Source organism: Cheilinus undulatus, linkage group 5 (genome assembly GCF_018320785.1).
Source record: "Cheilinus undulatus linkage group 5, ASM1832078v1, whole genome shotgun sequence".
Lineage (NCBI taxonomy): Eukaryota > Metazoa > Chordata > Actinopteri > Labriformes > Labridae > Cheilinus > Cheilinus undulatus.
In genome coordinates this window covers 52,228,145-52,249,534 of record NC_054869.1, presented here as the reverse complement: position 1 = coordinate 52,249,534, position 21,390 = coordinate 52,228,145, and positions in this window count along the sequence as shown.

Below are 21,390 nucleotides of genomic sequence, written 5' to 3'. Positions count from 1 at the left end.
TTTCTCTTTTAAATATTTCGCTGAATTTAAGCACACTGAGTCCACAATTTCAGGAGAGTAACCAAAGCGGTAAGAAATACACAAGCTGCATGGAGGGGTTACGCGAGGTCATTGTTGCGGAGCATTTGAAACAGCGCCCCCCACGTTTGGAAGCTTTATCAGAGACATTATTCTTCCATATTCTTATTTGTGAATAAATTCTTTACAATGAACTTAATTAAAATAAACATGACGTGCTTTCAAATGGCCCCCCCTATTTTGCACAGTGGGTGTGGGCCATCAGCCCCTGTGTTGTTATAGTGGGTTGTAAGCAAACTCGTGCAGTGAGTTACTGCCCAAATTTCAATTGAATAATGGAGAAACCCTCTGTTACCACAGACTCATTCCACCTTAGATTTTTGATGAGGAGGAAGAGACATTATTTTGTGGACAAAAAAAGAGAAGGAATAGTTAAATAAATAAAGGAGTAAATGGTTAAATACATGACATGTCAGTGTTTGGAAAAAATATTGGGGTGTTTCTATCTAAATCTGAGCTTGATTGGTTGAGGTCAGTGATAGGAAGAAAAAACTTTGACCTTGATTATATATGGGAAATTTGAAGGTAATCACATGTTCAGTATGAGAGTTACACATGAATCTTCATGAATCTGCTCTGATCCAGCCTCTGAGAACAGCCTGACCTTTCAGCAGTGACCTTCTGTGGCTTACCACAGAAGGTCACTGGAGGATGTCAGTGATTGTCTTCTGGACAACAGTCAGGTCAGCAGCCTTCCCCATGATTGTGGTTGTGTGGACCAGAGTGAGAGAATTCTTTTCTAACATTTAGAGATAGTGATTTTTATATTTTCATGAGCTGTAAGCCGTAATAATCAAGATTAAAAGAGATACATCTCTGAATTTTCTACGGATTTTCATCCTCTATTTATCAGATTTTCTGTTCCTTTTCAACAGAACTCATGGATGTCAGATTTTAAACGCATATGCCTCCTCATTGCCGAGGAATCCCTTTACAATAAAAGATGTCTCCAGGACTCCTCTTGCTCTTTGTTTCTTTTGTTCAGGGTTCGATCCAGGCTTTGAAAAACACTTAAAGACGATCAAACATTCCTTCTTGCAGCTGAGAAACAGCAGACAGGAGCAGATTGAACCTGGATTGATACTCCGTTAGGAGTCTCTTTAATGAGCAGAAAAAAGCTCTTTCTCGTCCTTTTTGTGTCAAACTCAGCTGATCTGCTCAAATTAAACACATTCAGGACTGACTTTAGGGTTTTTAGCAGCTGCTTTCTTTGTCGTTGCTTCCTTCGATTCCTCCCGTTTCTCTTTTATCCATCCCTGCTGAAGGAAATGAGGCTTTGGGCAGACCTCTGACCTTTGAGCTAAACTCTGTTTTTCACCTGGTTAATGACTAAACCGCTCCCAGATAATTATTCATTTGAACCCAAGGGAAACAAAAACTCCCCCTTCTCATTATAAAACAGCGTTCCTCTCCACTGAAAATTGATTTACACCGATAAAAACTCTGAAACTCAGCGTGGTGGCTGATGGTTTTAGCATAAAAAGACCACCAAGTAAAAACTGACAAATTCAAATTAGCTTTAATCTTTGTGTGAAGATGTACTGGGACATTTTCCATAGACTTTTAGTCTCTCTGTCTTTCTGACATCCATATCCAATAATCTCACACCTTTGGCGGCTGCATGGAAGCATGAACTGCAACAGGAACTGCAAGGAAAATTTGAAGCTGAAGTAGCTTTGCAAGTTACTGCAACAACTGATTGCAGCGTGATTGGCCCTGCTGCAGTGGTCAGTAGGTGTCTGCTTCAAGAACCAGCATGCCATGTTTGACTGATCTGGATAGGTCAACTCCAAGCTGGTGTGCTGCAAAACCAAGCTGCAGCATTGTTTGGAGTGAGACCTAGCACCATCTCCAAACTTAAGACCAAGTTCCATATAACAGGATGTCAGATAGGCTGTGACGTGGGCATCCCAGGAAGACGAAACTGCAGGAAGACCTTCCTCACCCTCTCTCAGCACTTGGGTACCGTAGGCTGTCTTCTACAGATTTGCAGTTAAGGTTTGCTGGACAATATGGCCGACAGCTCTGCCCAGAAAATCCAGAACAGACTGAACAGCCAACCTCCAGTCTCTAGGGCTGCCAGGAGGCCTGCCATCACTGCCGTTCACCATCAGGTCCATTTGCATTGGTGAAATACGTGCACTGGAACCTGTACATGTAGAGAAATGTTATGTTCAGCTTTGAGTCCAGATTCTGCCTACAGCAGTTGGATTGTAGGGGGGAGAAGACACAGAGAATGCTATGCTGATTGCTGCACTAGAAGAGTAACATCGTTTAGACTCAAAACAAGAGTCATTGGCAACAGCAGAATAAGCTGTTTGGCACTGGCAGAGAGGATAAAGCAGTTTTTTTCCAAGAGGATCTGACTCCAGACCTCTATGGTTGGGCGTTTGGCTCCAGACCTCTATGGTTGGGCGTTCGGCTGCAGACCTCTATGGTTGGGCGTTTGGCTGCAGACCTCTATGGTTGGGCGTTCGGCTGCAGACCTCTATGGTTGGGCGTTCAGCTGCAGACCTCTATGGTTGGGCGTTTGGCTGCAGACCTCTGTGGTTGGGCACTTGGCTGCAGACCTCTATGGTTGGGTGTTCAGCTGCAGACCTCTATGGTTGGGCGTTTGGCTGCAGACCTCTGTGGTTGGGCACTTGGCTGCAGACCTCTATGGTTGGGCGTTCGGCTGCAGACCTCTATGGTTGGGTGTTCGGCTGCAGACCTCTATGGTTGGGTGTTGAGCTGCAGACCTCTATGGTTGGGCGTTCGGCTGCAGACCTCTATGGTTGGGCGTTCAGCTACAGACCTCTATGGTTGGGTGTTCGGCTGCAGACCTCTGTGGTTGGGCACTTGGCTGCAGACCTCTATGGTTGGGCGTTCAGCTGCAGACCTCTATGGCTGGGCGTTTGGCTGCAGACCCCCGTGGTTGGGCGTTCGGCTGCAGACCTCTATGGTTGGGCGTTCAGCTGCAGACCTCTATGGTTGGGCGTTCAGCTGCAGACCTCTATGGTTGGGCGGTCAGCTGCAGACCTCTATGGTTGGGCGTTCGGCTGCAGACCTCTATGGTTGGGTGTTCGGCTGCAGACCTCTATGGTTGGGTGTTGAGCTGCAGACCTCTATGGTTGGGCGTTCGGCTGCAGACCTCTATGGTTGGGTGTTCAGCCGCAGACCTCTATGGTTGGGCGTTTGGCTGCAGACCTCTGTGGTTGGGCACTTGGCTGCAGACCTCTATGGTTGGGCGTTCAGCTGCAGACCTCTATGGCTGGGCGTTTGGCTGCAGACCCCTGTGGTTGGGCATTTGGCTGCAGACCTCTGTGGTTGGGCACTTGGCTGCAGACCTCTATGGTTGGGCGTTCAGCTGCAGACCTCTATGGTTGGGCGCTCGGCTGCAGACCTCTATGGTTGGGCGTTCAGCTGCAGACCTCTATGGTTGGGCGTTCAGCTGCAGACCTCTATGGTTGGGCGGTCAGCTGCAGACCTCTATGGTTGGGCGTTCAGCTGCAGACCTCTATGGTTGGGCGGTCAGCTGCAGACCTCTATGGTTGGGCGTTCAGCTGCAGACCTCTATGGTTGGGCGCTTGGCTGCAGACCCCTGTGGTTGGGCGCTTGGCTGCAGACCTCTACAATAGGGGGAAAGTGATGTACAGAACCAGAATGATGTATTGAATGATGTCTATTTTCTCCTCACTGTCAGAGGTTACGGTAAGTGACTATTTTTCATAACAGCAGAATTTTATGCATAAAAATGGAAAATTTTCTGCTAAAATTAAAAATAACACAACACAAACTAAGGAGACCCCAAAGAGGGTCGGGGTTAGGCGCCTGTAAGGGTATGGGGGGGGATATAATTCAAAATCACACACCAGGAGGATACTGGTGAATGAGGACAGGGTGTGATAGTAAAGTAAATATCTGGTACATGTTCTACATTTGGAAATGCAGAAGTTTGACTTTTTCAGTGAGACAAAACCAGCAGACTGGTTCTCCTCTACAGTCTAGTCTAAACTACACTCAGCTGTAAAGCAGTACAGTAAAAATATACCTGGTCACACAGCCACAGATGTTTGAAATAAAACCTGAACCACACGTTCTTCTTCTCTCCAGCTGGAGGACGAGGCAGCAGGAAGCGGGCGCTCCAGTTTTTCTTCTTCATTAGTGTTTGTGCCTGCAGGTGTTAAATAATATTAATGACCTCCAGCGTCACTACTTACCTCCTCGCTCGCCCTCGCCTCAAGTGATTTTATCGACTCCCGACCTCCTCGGCGAGTGTGAGGGAGATTATTCTGCTGCGATATTATCAGGAACTTTAATAAGTTGATTAGCAGCGAGGCGCTATCTGCTAACTGGATCTAGATGATGATGTTGATTGGACGGAGCGCAGCGCCATCCATCTTTCTGATTGGCTAATAACTGAAATCCATCACAGTTTCACCCGGCCGTGGTGTGTGTCCCGCTCCGTACACTTAATCTCCTCTGCTTTATTTTCTTCTCTTCTCTCGTTTGATTCCTCCTTTTTAATTTCTGCTCCCTTTTTACTTTTATTCCCTCCTCTCTGCTCTGTTTCTGCTTTTCCGCTCTCACTATTTCTCTCCTCCAGAGAGCACAGTTATAATATAGGACTCAAACGTATAGTTCCAGTATGTTTGACTTCTGGGGCTGAGAGAAAACTTTCATTTAGTTTAATAGAAACTGTTAAAAAGTAGGGGAAAGACAGAGAGAGGAACAAAGAGAAAAAGTACAGAAATGTGGCGTAGAAAGGAACTAAGCCCAGAGACCCAGAACTCTTCCTCTTTTGGGACATGGGGGGGGGGTAACAGCACGAAAACACGAGTAGCTATTTAGCCCAAGGTTTATGGCTAATACCAAATTAATTATTACAGGAAGTAGTGGAGGAGGAGTTGTACCTGCACCGACAGGGTCCAGATGATGCAGAGTATTCATCCCGGCTCTCTCAACACTCTTCTGTGAATTTGTGAGCTGTTTCTTCTGTACTTTGTTAGATTCCTGAGATTCTCCTCTTTCTGACAGCAGGACAAAGTTTCCTCAGCATTTCATGATCATAGTGGGGGTGTTAACCACTTTAAATTCCAAACAGCCAACACGGGGGGTGCAGGAGAAAGGGTTGAGATGGTTATGTGTTCAAGTGGCTCCTAATAGCCCGGGGCTGCAGGTCACCACCTTTGCCTGGCGGCTAAGTTTACCTCTGATGTTAACAAGAATTTTCTCAGATTTGGAGTTATTGCTGAAGAAAATTCTGAGCCATCCAGCAGAAATCATTTAGACCAGGGGTGTAAAGTCAGTCACAGCAGGGGCCTGAATCTGAATTCAGGTCCAACCTGAGAGCCTTGCTGGGTCAACATTAAGCCATAAACTGTCATCCTCATTTTCACCAGTAATGAACTACTTGGGGAAGCACTGGTGATTCTGAGATTAAAAAATGTAAAACTGAAAAGTTCAAAGTCTCAAAATTTGAGATAACAAATCAAACATATTTTTTCAAAAGGTCAACACACAAAAATTGAAACATGAAAGCAGGAGTTTAAAAGGTCAAAATATGAGATAAAACTCAAAATCATGAGAAAGAAAAATCAAAATCATGATTTAAAAAGGTCAAAATATGAGATAAAATTTGAAATCCTGAATTATAAAGTTCAAAATATGAGATTTAAGTCAAAATATTACAAAGAATTTAAAATAATGAGTTTTAAAGGTCACAATATGAGGAGAAGAAATCAAAATTATGAGTTTAAAAGGTCAAAATATGAGAAAATAATTCAAAATCATGATTTATAAAGGTCATGAGATCAAATTTGAAATCATGACTTTAAGAGGTCAAACTGTGATAAAATAATTCAAAATCCTCAATATTAAAGGTGAAAAAATAAGATAAATTTTGAAATCATGAGTTATAATGGACGAACTATGAGAAAATTATTCAAAATAATTGATTCTAAAGGTCAGAAAATGAGATAAAATTTGAAATAATGAGATATAAAGGTTGAAATATGAGGGAAAAAAGCCATAACATGAGTTTAAAAGGTCAAATATGAGATTTAAGTCAAAATCATGAGCATTAAAGGTCAGAATATTAGAAATAATTTAAAATCCTGACTGTAAAAGGTCAAAACATGACATAAAAAATTTAAAGTCATGAGTTTTAAAAGTCACAATATGGGGGGGGGGGGGGGTCTAAACTATGAGTTTAAAAGGTCCAATATGAGATTTAAGTCAGAGTTGTGAGTCTAAGAAGTCAAAATTTGTGATACAATTTAAAAGTGTGAGCCTTAAAGGTCAATCATGTGATAAATTCTAAAATCATTAGTTGAAAAGGTCAAAATAGAACTTAAAAATAAAAAACTGTAAATCTAAAAGCTCAAATTTGAGTTAAATTGTAAAGTCACAAGTTAAAACGGTTAAAAAAGACTTTAATAACTGTGAAACTTTATATCTCAAAATTTGAGATAAAAAGTGAAAATCGTAAGTAAAAGTCACAATTGTGAAAAACTGAAAACACAAATGAATTTTATTTTTCCACATTCTCGACTTACCGAATTATTTTACTCTTTACTTTTTCATGTCTTCTGACTTATTAAGAATATTTCAGATCATCAAGTTTATGTTGATGGAAATCTGCAGACCTCATACTGGTGGGCCAGTTTAAATAATGTTGTGGGCCAGATATAACTGTACCACGGCCAGCTTTGGCCCCCGGGCCTTGAGTTTGACACCCCTGCTTTAAACAGTAACAGCAGTTCTAGGGTCCTCAGGTGTATCTGTGTTTGTTTCTGTGTGTGTCGGCTCTGACTGACGGCTGTCTGAGGTTTACCCTCCTCTCTCTCAGCGACAGCCACGGTTGGCCGTCCCCTCGACCCCTCAAACTTAACGCTGCTGTAGATTATTGGCTGACAGCCCTGAGGGATTGGTGCCATACATTTTCATTTTTTTAAATGTTTTAGAACACTTCCTCGTTGATGCTGAAGGAACCAGTTTACTGCACTAAGAATCTCTGCTCTGCTTAAATGTAGATTTAAGAAAAACTAAAAACAAAAGTAAACGCTGCATGACTGATGAAATAATTCCCCTGTAAATACAGGATCTCTTAGCCCCTCTCCAGGTCGACGCTCATGCTTCACTAATGTGATTCAATGAAAGAAAAACAGTAGAAAACAAACTGATATCACAGCGCGAGTAAAACACAAATAATATAATACATGTTGATCCGGTATATTAACCACAGAGCATTTTTCAAACACTCACACAGCCAGTTCCCAGAAAGTGTTGGCGATCCTGAGAAAGAGGAAAGGAATTATTTTTCTTTATTAAGTGAGCAGCTTTCCTCCGGGACGACAAACACAACACACATTAATCTCAGCTGCTGCTGCTGCGTCTGAGCGTGTCTCCGAGTCTCAGGAGTTTCAGCCGCTGTACAAACGGCCTATCGGCTCTCTGCTCGGCCCTAAGACTAATTACTCAGAGTGACGTGACTGCACACACTCGCACAATAACACACACCTAAACACACACCTCAGCACGTCAACAGGTGTGTCAGACAGCGAGGTGTGGGAACAGTAGAAACCACGGCAGGAATTAATTAGAGAGACTTAGAAAGATCTCTTCATGTGTTTCCTTTAAAAACACAGATGTGTGTTCAGAGTCTGTCGATCCGGGATCTGAGGGTTTTCATCTACAATTTATGTTAATGACACCACGCTGGAAAACACTGATATGGAGGAAAGGTTATTTAAAAGTTAAAAAAAAAAAATCCCAAAATGTTGTTTTGGTAAATGCAGCGCTGTTGAGTGGGGTCTGGCTGCAAAACCACAGATTACAGAGGTGAGACCCCACCTCTGTCAGAACGGAAGGGATGCAATTTGTTAGCAAGATGTTTCAGATTTTTTTTTTTAATTCAGCTTCATTCATAAAATCTTGCAGTTAAAATATACACATTACAACGATTACAGACTAAACAACATTTCATGAATAAAACAGAAGAAGATCAGAGGTCTAATCTGGGATTTAATTATGTAGAGACACATTTAAGAACTATTTACAAGAACGGTGTCTCACTTTAGCTTCATTAGCTTTAGCTAAAGCTAATATAGCTACTCTTGCTACATAGCTAAGATTACTATGCATGTTAATGCATATGCAATAGCTGTGTGGCTTAAGTAGCTGATTTTGCTTCATTAGCATCAGGTTTAGCTCCATTATCTACATAGCTATGCTATCTACATAGTTAATGTAGCTTTAAGAAGCTTTATGCTATAAAGGAGGAGGCTGGGGTGGAGGAGGTGAAGCTTTATGCTATAAAGGAGGAGGCTGGGGTGGAGGAGGTGAAGCTTTAGTCTATGAAGGAGGAGGCTGGGGTGGAGGAGGTGAAGCTTTATGCTATAAAGGAGGAGGCTGGGGTGGAGGAGGTGAAGCTTTATGCTATAAAGGAGGAGGCTGGGGTGGAGGAGGTGAAGCTTTAGTCTATGAAGGAGGAGGCTGGGGTGGAGGAGGTGAAGCTTTATGCTATAAAGGAGGAGGCTGGGGTGGAGGAGGTGAAGCTTTAGTCTATGAAGGAGGAGGCTGGGGTGGAGGAGGTGAAGCTTTATGCTATAAAGGAGGAGGCTGGGGTGGAGGAGGTGAAGCTTTAGTCTATGAAGGAGGAGGCTGGGGTGGAGGAGGTGAAGCTTTGCCAGCAGCAGCAGTGTAATGCTTCAGCATTAATGCAGGCAGGGATTGCAGAGAAGTACCCCATATTTAAATCCATCCCTGTGTTGAGAAAGAGATGTGATTGGCTGTGGGAGCTGGGGGGTGATCAGCTGATTGCAGCTGGGTGTATGACTTCATTGTCCTGCATGAACTTATGCTAAGCCTTATGTGTTCTGAAAAAGAGCATATAAAGCAAAACGTCTTTGGTTCTAGATGTGGATTTACTTATGAAAATGCAGAAAAATATAACATTTAGTGCAATTTAAAATAGTTTTTTTTTCTAATGTATGTATAAGGGGTAAAGTTATGAAGGAGTCTGGATGATTTATGATGAATTTCTTGGTGGAAACAAGCTGAACTTTAAGTCTTTACTATGACATTCCCAGTAGTCCCATAAGTCCCCTGATTTTTGTTTTCTGAATGTAAACAAACTTCCTGCCAAGATGTCTGCTCCCCTTTTCCCATCTATGTGACACAAATAGTTTCATTTATTGTCCCAGTATTTTCAAAGGGTCTTTTAAAAGTAAATGGGATAGCAGAAACATTTTTGAGTGAATAAATGATTTTTGTATCCACTCAAATTCAGTGAAAATCTCCTCAGTTTCAGCCTCTCCTCGGCAAAGCTGAGCGTCAGCATCATTCCTGATTTTTCCAGGAGAAACAAACCGAACAGAGAGTTGAGGAGGGTTGTATCATCATTTAGTCTGCTTTTATTTCCTCTGTTTCCTCATTAGGAGCAGCAGATTAAAGCTGCTCGGCCATTGGTCTTCATTTGGACCCCCACTCACTGCTAATGGACCCCAGCCTGTGTGGGTCTTTGAATGCATCTGTTCCTACATGTTCTCCTGTGTCTGTGTGGGTCTGGAGGCTGGCGGTGTAATTAGCCGGGTCAGGCTAATTGACCTTGTGGTGTGAGTTTGCGTTAGCCGCAATCTGCTAACGTTAGAGTCGCTGTGACTGAGAGCAGTGATGGATGTGTGTGAGAGCTCGTTACACAAAACAACAGGAAAAAAAACAACAAAACCTGTGAACCACAACAGACCTGAACCACAGATTTTATTTATCAGAGATCATCGGGGTCAGACCTGCAACATCAGCACAATACATCGACTTTTTCTACAAATTTACCCTCAGAGAGTTAGTCTAGATTTGATCAGAATCAGGACAAATCTGAAACAAATCAATAATCTGAAGTCTTCTCCAGAAAAACAATGATAGAATGAATTTTCTCTCCTTTTTGTGCCTTCCTTTATCTATTCCAAGTGGTCTTTTGTACCTGATTACATTTATATGTTACTTCCTCTTATATTGCTGAACCACACACACCATCACTACACTACTTAAATGTTATAATGTCAAACTGCTATATGAAAAACTGGTGCTTTTATTTTTCCTGCATTGCTGAGATTCTAGAAATTAGTAAAGTGCCAACTAATCACTAATTTCTGACATTTTAAGCCCAATCAAACATGCCTAAGTCCAAAAAAGTTGGGGCACTGTGTAGGATGTAAATAAAAGCAGAAGTCAATTATTGTCAAATCTCATAAACCCGTATTTTATTCACAGTAGAAGATAAACGACATTTTAGATGTTGACACTGAGACATTTTACCATTTCATTAAAAAAAAAAAGCTCATTTTATATTTGATAGCAGCAACACATGTCAAAAAAGTAGGGACAGAGCGCAACAAAATGCTGGAAAAGCAAGTCATACTAATAAAAAACAGCTGCCAATGAACTGATTAAGTTATTTGGCAAAAAGTCAGTCACATGACTGGGTATAAAAGGAGCATTTTAGAGAGGCAGGGTCTCTTCTAAGTAAAGATGGTCAGATGTTCACCAATCTGTGAAAAACTGAGTCTAAAAAAAAAAACGTTGCTCAACATAAAATAGTAAAGACTTTAAATCTCCCTCCATCTACAGTCCATAAGATCATCAACAGATTCAGAGAATCTGGAGAAATCTCTGAGAGCAAGAGACAAGGCTGAAGGGATGACAGAGTATTCGAGTATTACGAGAAAAAAAGTCATAATATCAGGAGAATAGAGTCGTAATGTTACAAGAAAAAAAATCGTAAATCACGAGAAAAAAGTCCTAATATTATGAGAATAAAATATCATAAGAAAGAAAGTCTGCCGGGGCGCCGTCTCCGTTAAAATGAGCAATGCTGAGCATGTTGTGAAGCTATACTTTAGTATCGGATTCACAAATAAGGAAATACTTCATCTTTTGGCACATCAGCATCAAATTATTATCAGAATCAGGACATTACTCTGTCGTAGATCCGCGGCATCGTGGCAGACTGTCTTTCTTGTAATATTTTATTCTTGTAATATCACAATTTTTATCTTGTAATATTACGGCTATATTCTCGTAATATTACGACTATTTTTCTCGTAATATTATGACTTTATTCTTGTAATATTACAACTTTTTTTCTCTTAATATTACAACTTTTTTCCTCGTAAAATTACGACTTAATTCTTGTAATGTCAAAAAAAAAAAAAAAAAAAAAAAAAAACCTTATTCTTTTTTTTTTTTTCTCTTCGTGTGGCCCTAATACTCTGTTGTAGAAGCGGCCCTCAGGGGCCACTGCATTAAAAACTGACATGGTTCTGTACTGAAATCACTGCATGGGCTCAGGAACATTCCAGAAATCATCATCTGTCAACACAGTTGGCCGTGCCATCCACCAATGACAGTTAAAGCTGGATCATGGAGAGAAGAAGCCATATGTGAACGGGATCCAGAAACAGCGGCGACTTCTCTGGATCAAAGCTCATTTAACATGGACTGAGGAAACATGGAAAACTGTTCTGTGGTCAGAGGAAACCACAGACGCCGTGTCCTGTGGACTAAAAAGGAGAGGGAGCATCCAGCTGGTTCTCCTGGCTCAGGTCTAAAGCCTGCATCTCTGATGGTATGGGGTTGCATTAGTGCCTATGGCGTGGACAGCTCTAACATCTGGAAAGGAACTATCAATGCTGAGAAGTAGAGAGAGCTTTTAGAGCAACACATGCTCCCATCCAGACAACGCCTCTGTCAGGGAAGGCCTTGACTGTTTCAGCAAGACCATGCTAGACCACATACCACATCCATCACAACAGCATGGCTTCACAGAGGAAGAGTCCTGGTCCTGAACCGGTCTGCCTGCAGTCCAGACCTTTCACCAATAGAAAACATGTAGAGCACCAGAAAAGGAAAAGAAGACCCATGACTGATGACCAACTAGAGTGCCACATTAGACAAGAATGGGACAACATTCCTCCCCCAAAACTCCATCAACTGGTCTCCAGACGTTTTCAGACTGATGTTAAAGAAGACAGGATGCTACATTATAGTAAACATGGTCCTGTCTCTATTTTTTTTTAGATGTGTTGCTGCCATCAAATTCAAAATGAGCTAAAATGTCTCAGTCTCATCATCTAAAATGTTTTTTTAATCTCCTTTCATGAATCAAATATGGGTTTATGAGATTTAACAATCATTGATTTCTGTTTTTATTAACACTTGGTGTTCTAACTTTTCTGGAATCTGGTTGGTCCTTGTCTGTGATTTGGGTGTTTAAACTGCTCTGATTGGATCATAAATCTGAGTCTCAGTGAAGTCGTCTTCAGCTAACAAGCGGGATGGATTTGTTCTCCAGATCCAGTCCTGACCTGTGATCGGCCTCCTCGCTCCGCTCACATCCTCTCAGCGGCGGCGGCGGGTTATCGACGCCTCGCCGCCGTTATGATTTATACCCAGAAACATCCAGTGAGCTGGCTGCTGCACGGCGAGCGTTTTACAAATGATGAAACGATAAAAACAGGAAGTCATATTTCCTCACAAAGCTTTTTTTTTTTTTTTTTTTTTTTTTTTTTTTAAGAATTAAGCGGCGGAGCGGTGGAGATGGATGAGGCTTTAAAGTGACGGCGGTGGTCTATGACTGCTATTGAATGGGCCGCATCCTTAACAAATGTCCCCATCAGTCCTGCTGCTGTAGTGGAGCTCGATCGCCCGGCCCGGCCCTCTCTCTCTCCCTCCCTGCTGAAGATGGATGTGTGCGTGTGTGGCCTATGACAGAGTAATGTGTCCTGGCATGCTAGTTGGGTTTATTAGCAGAAACTAGTTATTTCTGGGCCCCCCTCTGAGCCGGGATCAGCCGTGATAGATGCTGTGTGGCTCCACTTGATTTTGTTCATTTGTCAAACGGCTGGAGAAAGGGTTAATCAGCTCTTTCTCTTTTTCTCTTTTACATCTCTCCGTCTCTCCCTCTATTGCTGATTCTCTCCTTTTCCAATTTATTACTCTGTTTTCATCCCCTCCCTTTCTTTTGCAGCCTTTTCTACTTCGTTCTACCTCGTGTTCTGTGATTTTTATGTTTTTTTTTTCTTATTCTGGATGCTGGTATTTCAGGATTATTTTTTTTTTAATCTCTTCTACTTTTTTTTTAAATCCTGCAATCCAGCAAAGAAAATCTGTTCTTTTATCATCTGAGGCTTTTATTGGAGATTTAGTCAGTCTTTTCTTTTCTTGATTTAAAGCAGCTTATGCATGCATTTCCTTTAACAGATTCTTGAAGATTTCAATGCAGTGTACAGTTCATCCAGAAAGTAATCAGAGCCCATTCACTTTTTCAGTTTTCTTCTGTTTCAGCCTGTTGCTACAATGAAAAAAAATCATTTTAATTCCCATTGATCTAAACTCAACACCCCACCAGGAAAACGTGGAAACATAATTTTAGAAATTTTTGCAAATTAATTAAAATTTAAAAACTGAAATATCACACTGACATCAATAGATAGTTTACAACACAGGGGCCTGCAAGATCCTGTCATATTTCTGTTATAACTGGCCCACCAGTATGAGGTCTGCAGATTTCCTCCAGTATAAAAATGTGAACTTTAACTTGATTATTTCAAATATTGTTGTTAAGCCATAAAAAATCTGAAAAAGTAAAGCGTAAGAAAGATTTCATAAAAAGTCAAGAATGTGGGGAAAGAAATTAATTTGTCCTGGAGCACCTGCCCCGTTGCCCCTGATGCCCAAAGTGCCCTTTTGTCAAAGTGTTTTTTTTTTTTTTTGTTTGCTTTTTTGTTTACTAAAAAAACCCCAAAATTTCTATCTCTCTTTACAAACATAAACATTCCTGCTTGCGCATGGCTTCCCTGTCAAATAAATATGAATTAAAAAAAAGGAAACTCCAAATAGCTGGTCAGGAGATGAAGCCCCCCCCCCCACAGAGACAGGCAGCAGCAGACCCCAACCCTCAGCACAGTTTTGCTTTTGTTTCTGGTGTTTCTACTCTTGGAGGTGAGTGGTGATGAAGGAAGTTCTCAATTTCACAAATGACCAGAGCAAACATAGTTAACGTGTTGCTAACGTGCATTTATGAGCCACTAGCTGATGTAATAAGTTCAGTTTAGCTCTTCAACACGGTCATACAGGCTAAGAGACTGTACTAAAGGAGAGCTACAGGTGAATAGAGGTGTGTATCTAAAAATCCATCATCAAAATCGTAGCATTGATATGTTAATTTTACACTTTTAATTAAAATGTGCTAGTTTGCACACATTTGCCAAGGCGTTGGAGGTGAATGGGACATAATAGGGAACTAAAACAGATCACCATCAAACTTCTCCAGTAAAATACAGATAGTTTTTCCCCTGAAATGTTCAAATATGTAGAGGAGCCTGTTTGGAGAATTCAGTGGAAATCTACAGATGAACACAGACAGAGGAAAGTCAAAATAAACATCATCTGAATGTGTATTTTTGCAAGTTTTCTTTCTTTAAGAGTGGAAGAAGACATGGATGCAAAATAGACCAAAATCTCTAAACTGAGCAGAACATGGAAACACAATGTTCCTGTCTGAAACAGCTACTGCATCATTCTGACTGTAGGCTCCTCAGCTAACCACTATTCACTCTACCAGATATTTAATACCAGACAGACAGACCTCCAGATGTAAAAGATTCACTTAAGCAAAGATCATATCACCATCAGTTAGTGTGTTCTTGTTTGGAGAGATAATACAAATAATAATGATAGAAATAATAATAATAATAATAGAAATAATAATTAAGAAAAAAACGGATCATTAATATAAGGATATTCTGTATTCTGTTGCTTGGCTATAGGAGCTCAGATCATTTACATTTTAATCACGTCTCACCATGCCATTTCGATGCATGTCGATATTTCTTTTTTTGCAGTGATTTTCAGTATTTCTGCTGTTTTTTTCCAGTAAAATTAACACTAAGCCTTATTGTTGCAACTAATCATTGGTCTAATAGCAGTTTGGAGGGTAGTTTGGTTTGCTTATTTATGTAGAAAACAGTCTTTTTCAGTTCACTGTGAAGATGATGTTTATTTTGAAGTACTTTTTAATTTCATTTACACCAAAAGATTTCAAATAATTTATTATTATTTTGTGCACAAATAAACAAATTATTAGTGCATTTTTACTTTTCTTGAAAACTCCTCCTTCACCGTGCCCCTCTCCCTGGTAGCTACAGTCAGTGATTCTAAATATTTAGTGGAGACTAGCAGCAGAGAAAGCATGCACATGGTGTCATAGCTTATTTTGTGTTTTGCTTACTCTTGGGATAAACCCAGTGAAAACTAAAGAAGACATTGTTTTTGTGTGATTGATTTGTTTTGTGGAAATAAGTTGAGTATTCAACAACTATGTGAATGTGAGGTTATTAAAATAAATTATTACTAAGTCAGAGGTGGAGGGTTTTAAGCATTTTTTATCAATTGATTCAGAGAAGTGCCCTTTTTCTCACTTCAGCCCCCCCCCCCGAATGTCTCTGCACATCCCTGCACGCCTAAAACTTACACAGTACAGTATATTTAATATTGGGTAGTTATTTCTAAATTTGTCTACATATTGTCTGCATGATTCATGCAGACTGACTTTAACCTTCACAGATATTTAGACATAATGGAGCATAATGAAAACTGGAGTAAGGAAGACATGTCAGCTCATATATCAATAAACCACTCTGAGTCTGACTCTTTTTCAAAACTCCAATAGATAAAAAATCAGTGTTTGCCATGTTTGCCTTATGATGGGAATAAAAAGGACAATGAAGCTCTCTGTCAGTGCTTCAAATACAAAGTCAGGATGTCCCGAGTTATAAAATCCTCCTAAAATGACTAGATGGTAATCATTTAAAAAATAGAAAATGACCTGAGATTTAGAAAAGATAAAGAGGAGGAGGTTAGAAATCTGGAGGAAAAAAAAGAAGGGAAAGAAAAACTTGAGAAAGAGACAAAAGGAGGATGAGGCGACACGAGGGGAAAAACAGGAAAAAAGAAGTAATGGAGTGAAAAGAGGAGGAAGAAAGGATGGAGGATAAAAAGATAGAAGCACACTCGTCCCACTGCTATCCATCCATCTCAGCCTGTGGAAATAAGGGCCTCCGTGTTGTCAGCTTGTTATTTTTCCCCTCCTCCCTCCCCTCTCTCTCTCTCTGTTCAGCTTTGCCTCGCTCGCCCCTCGTCCTGTCGTCCGCTGGCGTTCTGTCATGTGTGAAGGTATCGATTTGCCAGCGTTTTAACCATCAAACTGCAGCTCCGCTTTTTAAACAATATCTGACGGACAGAGGGGGGGAGGGAGGGGATGATGAAGGAGGAACTGAAGGAGAGAGGAAAGGGAGAAAGAGAGGAGGAAATTTAGAGACAAGAACATGAGATGGAAAGGATGAGAGCATCAGGATGTTAAGACAAAGGAAAAACAGAAATGTAAGGAAGGAAGACAAGCACAGGGACGACTGGAGGAAGTAAGGAGGGATGGGGAGGAAAGATAGAAAAGATAAGGACGAGGAGGGAACGACATGAAAAGGGGGAAAGGATAAAAAAGAGAGAGGAAAAGACTGAGAGAGAATATGGGAAGAAAACTGGGTAGAGACCCACAATTAGTGAAATAGGGATCACCTGAGTGCAGTGAATGTGTCTCAGTGATTGTAGTATAAAGACACCTGTGTCTGGAAGGTCCAGCTGCTGGTTCAGTGGTATTCCTGGCTACCATTACACCATGAAGACAAAAGAACACTCCAAGCAACTCAGAGAAAAGGTTAGAGAAAAGTCTAAGTCAGGGGATGGAGACAAAAACATTCCCAAGTCTCTGAACATCCCCCAGAGTTCAGTTAAATCCATCATGAAGAAATGAAGGAATATGTCACATGTGTAAATCTGCCTAGATCAGACCGTCCTCACAACCTGAGTGGGCGTGCAAGAAGGAGACTAGTGAGAGAGGACACCAAGACACCTATGACTACTCTGAAGGAGTTCAAGCTTCAGCAGCTGAGATGGAGAGACTCTGCAGACAACAACCGTTGGCCGGGTTCTTCACCAGGCAGAGCTTTATGGGAGAGTGGCAAAGAGAAAGGTGGTGGCAGCATCATGCTGTGGGGATGCTTCTCAGCAGTCAGCCCTGGAAGGCTTGTAAAGGTAGAGGGGAAGTGAATGCAGCGTAATATAGGAAAATCCAGGAGGACGATCTGTACTCAGATTTATCAAAGAAGAATGGAGCAAAATTCCAGAGTCCAGATGTTTGATCCTGACTGAGACTGATCCACACAGACTCAGAGCTGAGACTGCAGACAAAGGTGACTCTACTAAATACTGACTAGAAGGAGGGAGTATTTATGCAGTTATTTTATATTATAAAGTCAGTATACTGACCATGATTGATTTCTAAAACCAATAACTAAGTAAAACATCCAAGGGGATGAATTCTTTTTTATAGACACCATAAGAATAAAATAGAGACGGAACGGTAGTAAGACGAGGAACGAGGAGTGAAGGAGAGGGGTGAAGTGGAGGAAACGTCTGCTTTGAAGCTCCATCTCAGTGTTTCCACCTCCGAGAGCAGACGGAGTCATCTAAGCAGAAAATGGAGAAAAGAGGGAAGGAGATGGTTTTAAATCAAAAGAGATGAATGGATTGATGGAAAGAAGGAATGAAACCTCTGAAAAAGGAGAGATGTGAGCAGTTAAAGAGAGGAAAAGAGAAACAATGATGGTTAGATGGAGGGTTTTAGAGGAAATGATGAACCATACAAAGATATAAACACAGAGATAGAGTTATCTAGGAGGGACTCGGTGGAAATAAAGGGTTAATTAGTTTGTTGGACAGATTTGAGACCCGGCATGTACATATGAGGAAATTATATTTTGGCTTTCCTGTAGAATAATAAAATATGCTGCTAGAATTTTTCTTATTGTCTTGTATTTTCATAGAAGTCCGGTCATGTGTTTGGACCGTTCTGACAATTTGATTAGAAATTTTCATGCATGAATTTTTGGGGTTTGTTTGTATGTTTTGGACGTTTTTGGGAATTTTATTAACATTTTTTGGTAGTTTTTCTTAGATTTTTGGGGGGAATCTTTTTTAGATTATGCAGAATTTGACTGGAAAGTTTCTGGAATTTTTATGAAATTTTAGAGGGCGTGTTTGTATATTTTTGTGACTCTGATTTGTACGTTTTTAATGGAGCCCCTTAAGGGACATAGGAGAAAAAAAATAAAAAATGGGAGAAGTGGCAAAAAAAGGCAAAAGGGGGCAAAAAATTGCAAAAGCAGGATAAGAGAGTCAAAAACAGGTTAAAAGTGACAAAAAGAAGTGGCAAAAATGGGCTGAAAGCAGCAAACAGTGGGAGAAAAGTGGTAAAAATGGGCAGAAAGTGGCAAAAATGGGTGGGAAATGACCAAAAAATGAGTTACAGGTGGCAAAAAAAAATGTCAAAAAGTGGCAAAAATCTGAGAAAAGTTGGGAAAAATGGGCAAAAATCAGATAAAAAGGTGGGGAAAATGGGAAAAAAAAATGGCATTTAATTGCAAAAGACAGCTTAAATGGTCGAAAAGTGGGAAAAAAAGGGTCAAAAATTTGCAAAAAGCAAGATAAAAGTGTCAAAAATGGGAATAATGTTTGAAATGAAGACACAACAGAGCCACATGTGGAGTTTCACTGATTTAGTATCATTATTGAATCAAAAGTGACTAAATGAATCAATCAACAGGCTGAAGTTTGTATCAAATAGAGTAAAATAAATACTGGGGGGGCTCAACTCCTCCCTTAAAAATGTCCAGATGGTATAGTCCAGCACTGCAAAATAATCCAAGTAAATGTAATAAAAATATTGCTCATAAATGAAGACATTATGATTCAGAAATACATTAAAATACAGTTGATTGGCTTGCCGGTTAAGGTTAAATCCCTAGCTACGCCCCTGGATACACTTATAACCAGTCATCTGGTAAATAACTGAATACTTTAAAGGTCTGGCGCCTGCTGGCGGGCCCTCAGATTGCACCAAAAATATGTAAAAACAAGGCTCAGCAAATCCAAAATTGACCTGTGAAGCTGGTAGAGCTGATAGAATAGAAAATTAAAGACATGATGGTGAGAGTATGCATTAAAAGTAAAGAAAGTAGTGGGTAAAGAAAGAGCGGGATGGACTGATAGAAAGCCAAAGTGCCGATTGAAAAAGACAAAAACAAAGAGACAGAGCGATAGAAAAACGAGTGTTAGTCCTCTTTATGGATCGCTGTTTGCTCAACCAAACTTTGGCAGCATTGATCTGCTGCCAGCGCTGCATTTATCACCGAGTGTGTGTGTTTAACAATCATGCCAATAAAGTGGAGTACATTAAAGTGTGTGTCTGTGGGTGTGATGGTCAGGCCGCCTGCTGCTCAAACACATGTCTGCGGGGCGTTAAGGCCATTCAGTGGAGCATCTCGTCCTACTGATGTGTGAAAACAATAAGAGAGATGGAGGAGGACGAAAAATCCATCCATCCCACTGAGAGAGAGAGAGAGAGAGCTCCATCATGTTAAAAAAAGCCCGCTCTCTCTCTGTAGGTGGTTTACTCTAACAAGCATGTGTTGTTTCTGATAAAAACAGCTGAGACAACATGAAGAGTTCAATCACTAAAATCCAACAAATCCATCCATAGGGAGGAAACGGCTGTCACCGTTTAAACTTTCATATGAAATCAGCAAAAATCCAACAACAATACCTGATAACTGATCTGATCCCGGCAGTAAAAGCAGACGCCATCAGAACCAAACATCGGGAAATTTGTTCTTTCAAATATTAAGAGACTGCAGACCAACTCCTTCACATAACGTTGGTGTGCAGGACATTTTACGTTTCTTTTCAAAGTGTTTGTATTTGTTTCAGATGCATCTATTGTTAAAATACAACCCCAATTCCAAAAAACTTGGGACGCTCTGTAAACTGTTAATAAAATCAGAGATCAATGATTGTCAAATCTCGTAAACCCATATTTGATTCACAACAGAACAGAAACAACATATCAGATGTTAAACTGAGACATTTCAACATTTCAGGAAAAATAATAGCTCATTCTGAATTTGATGGCAGCAACACATCTTAAAAAAGTAGGGACAGGACCATGTTTGTCCCATTCTTGTCTGATGTAGGATTCTAGCTGCTCAACAGTCCTGGTTAGGGCCCAGGCACCGACCAAGGATCGGCGAGGACCCTATTGGATTTCATTTGTCCAAGGAATTCAGACAATTTGAGGCCCATTTTTTCCTCAAAAATTGTCCCCCCTGAGAAATAACCATCTGGTGGTAGAACGGTGTAAGTCCATCATGCAGTTTTTTCTAGGGTGCGCCAAAAGTGAGATAGGTGGGTAACTGAGGTGGAAAGTTTGGCATATTGAGAAAGCTTTTATTTTGAAAATCCACATCAGATTGCTTTGTTACTGTGCCAGATATATTGTGGGGTTTTCAACTATCCCTCTGAGGTGGAATGAGTCTGTGGTAACAGGGGGTTTCTTAAATATATCAGTTTAAAGTTGAGCAGTTACTTTCTTAATTATTTCACTTTAAAGTTAGGCAGTTGCACAATGAATATGGCATTAGAGAAGGCTTTTATTTTGAAATCTTACATCAGATTGCCTTGTGACTTCACCAGAGATATTGTGGGGTGTCCAACTATCACTCTAAGGTGGAATGAGTCTGTGGTAACAGGAAGTTTCTTGATTATTTCAATTGAAGGTAGGCAGTTATTTTCTTAATTATTTCATTTCAAAGGACTGCGATAGGTGGGAAAATGGGCAAAAAAAGACATTTAATTGCAAAAGACAGCTTAAATGGATGAAAAGTGGGAAAATAGGGGCAAACACTGATGGAAAAGTGGCAAAAAATAGGGAGAAAAAGTGGCAAAAAATGGGCTACAGGTTTTAAAAATGGTCCGAAAGTGGCAAAAAGGTGGCAGAAAATGTGTATAAAGTGACTTAAATGGGCAAAAATCAGAAAATGAAATGGAAGAATTGGAAGTAAGTGGGAATTTAAAAGCAAAATGCAGCTTAAATGGGTGAGAAGTGGCAGAAATAGGCTAAAGGGGGGAAAAAAAAAGCAAAAATGGGATAAAAGAGTCAAAAATGGGTTAAAAGTGACAAAAAGAAGTGGCAAAAATGGGCTAAAAGCAGCAAACACTGGGAGAAAAGTGGAAAAAATGAGCAGAAAGTGGCAAAATGGGTGAGAAGTGCCAAAAAAATGAGTTACAGGTGGCAAAAATGGTTCAAATGTGGCGATAATGAGGCAAAAAAATGAGTGGAAAGTGACCAAAATGGGCAAAAATAAGTAAAAAGGCAGAAAAATG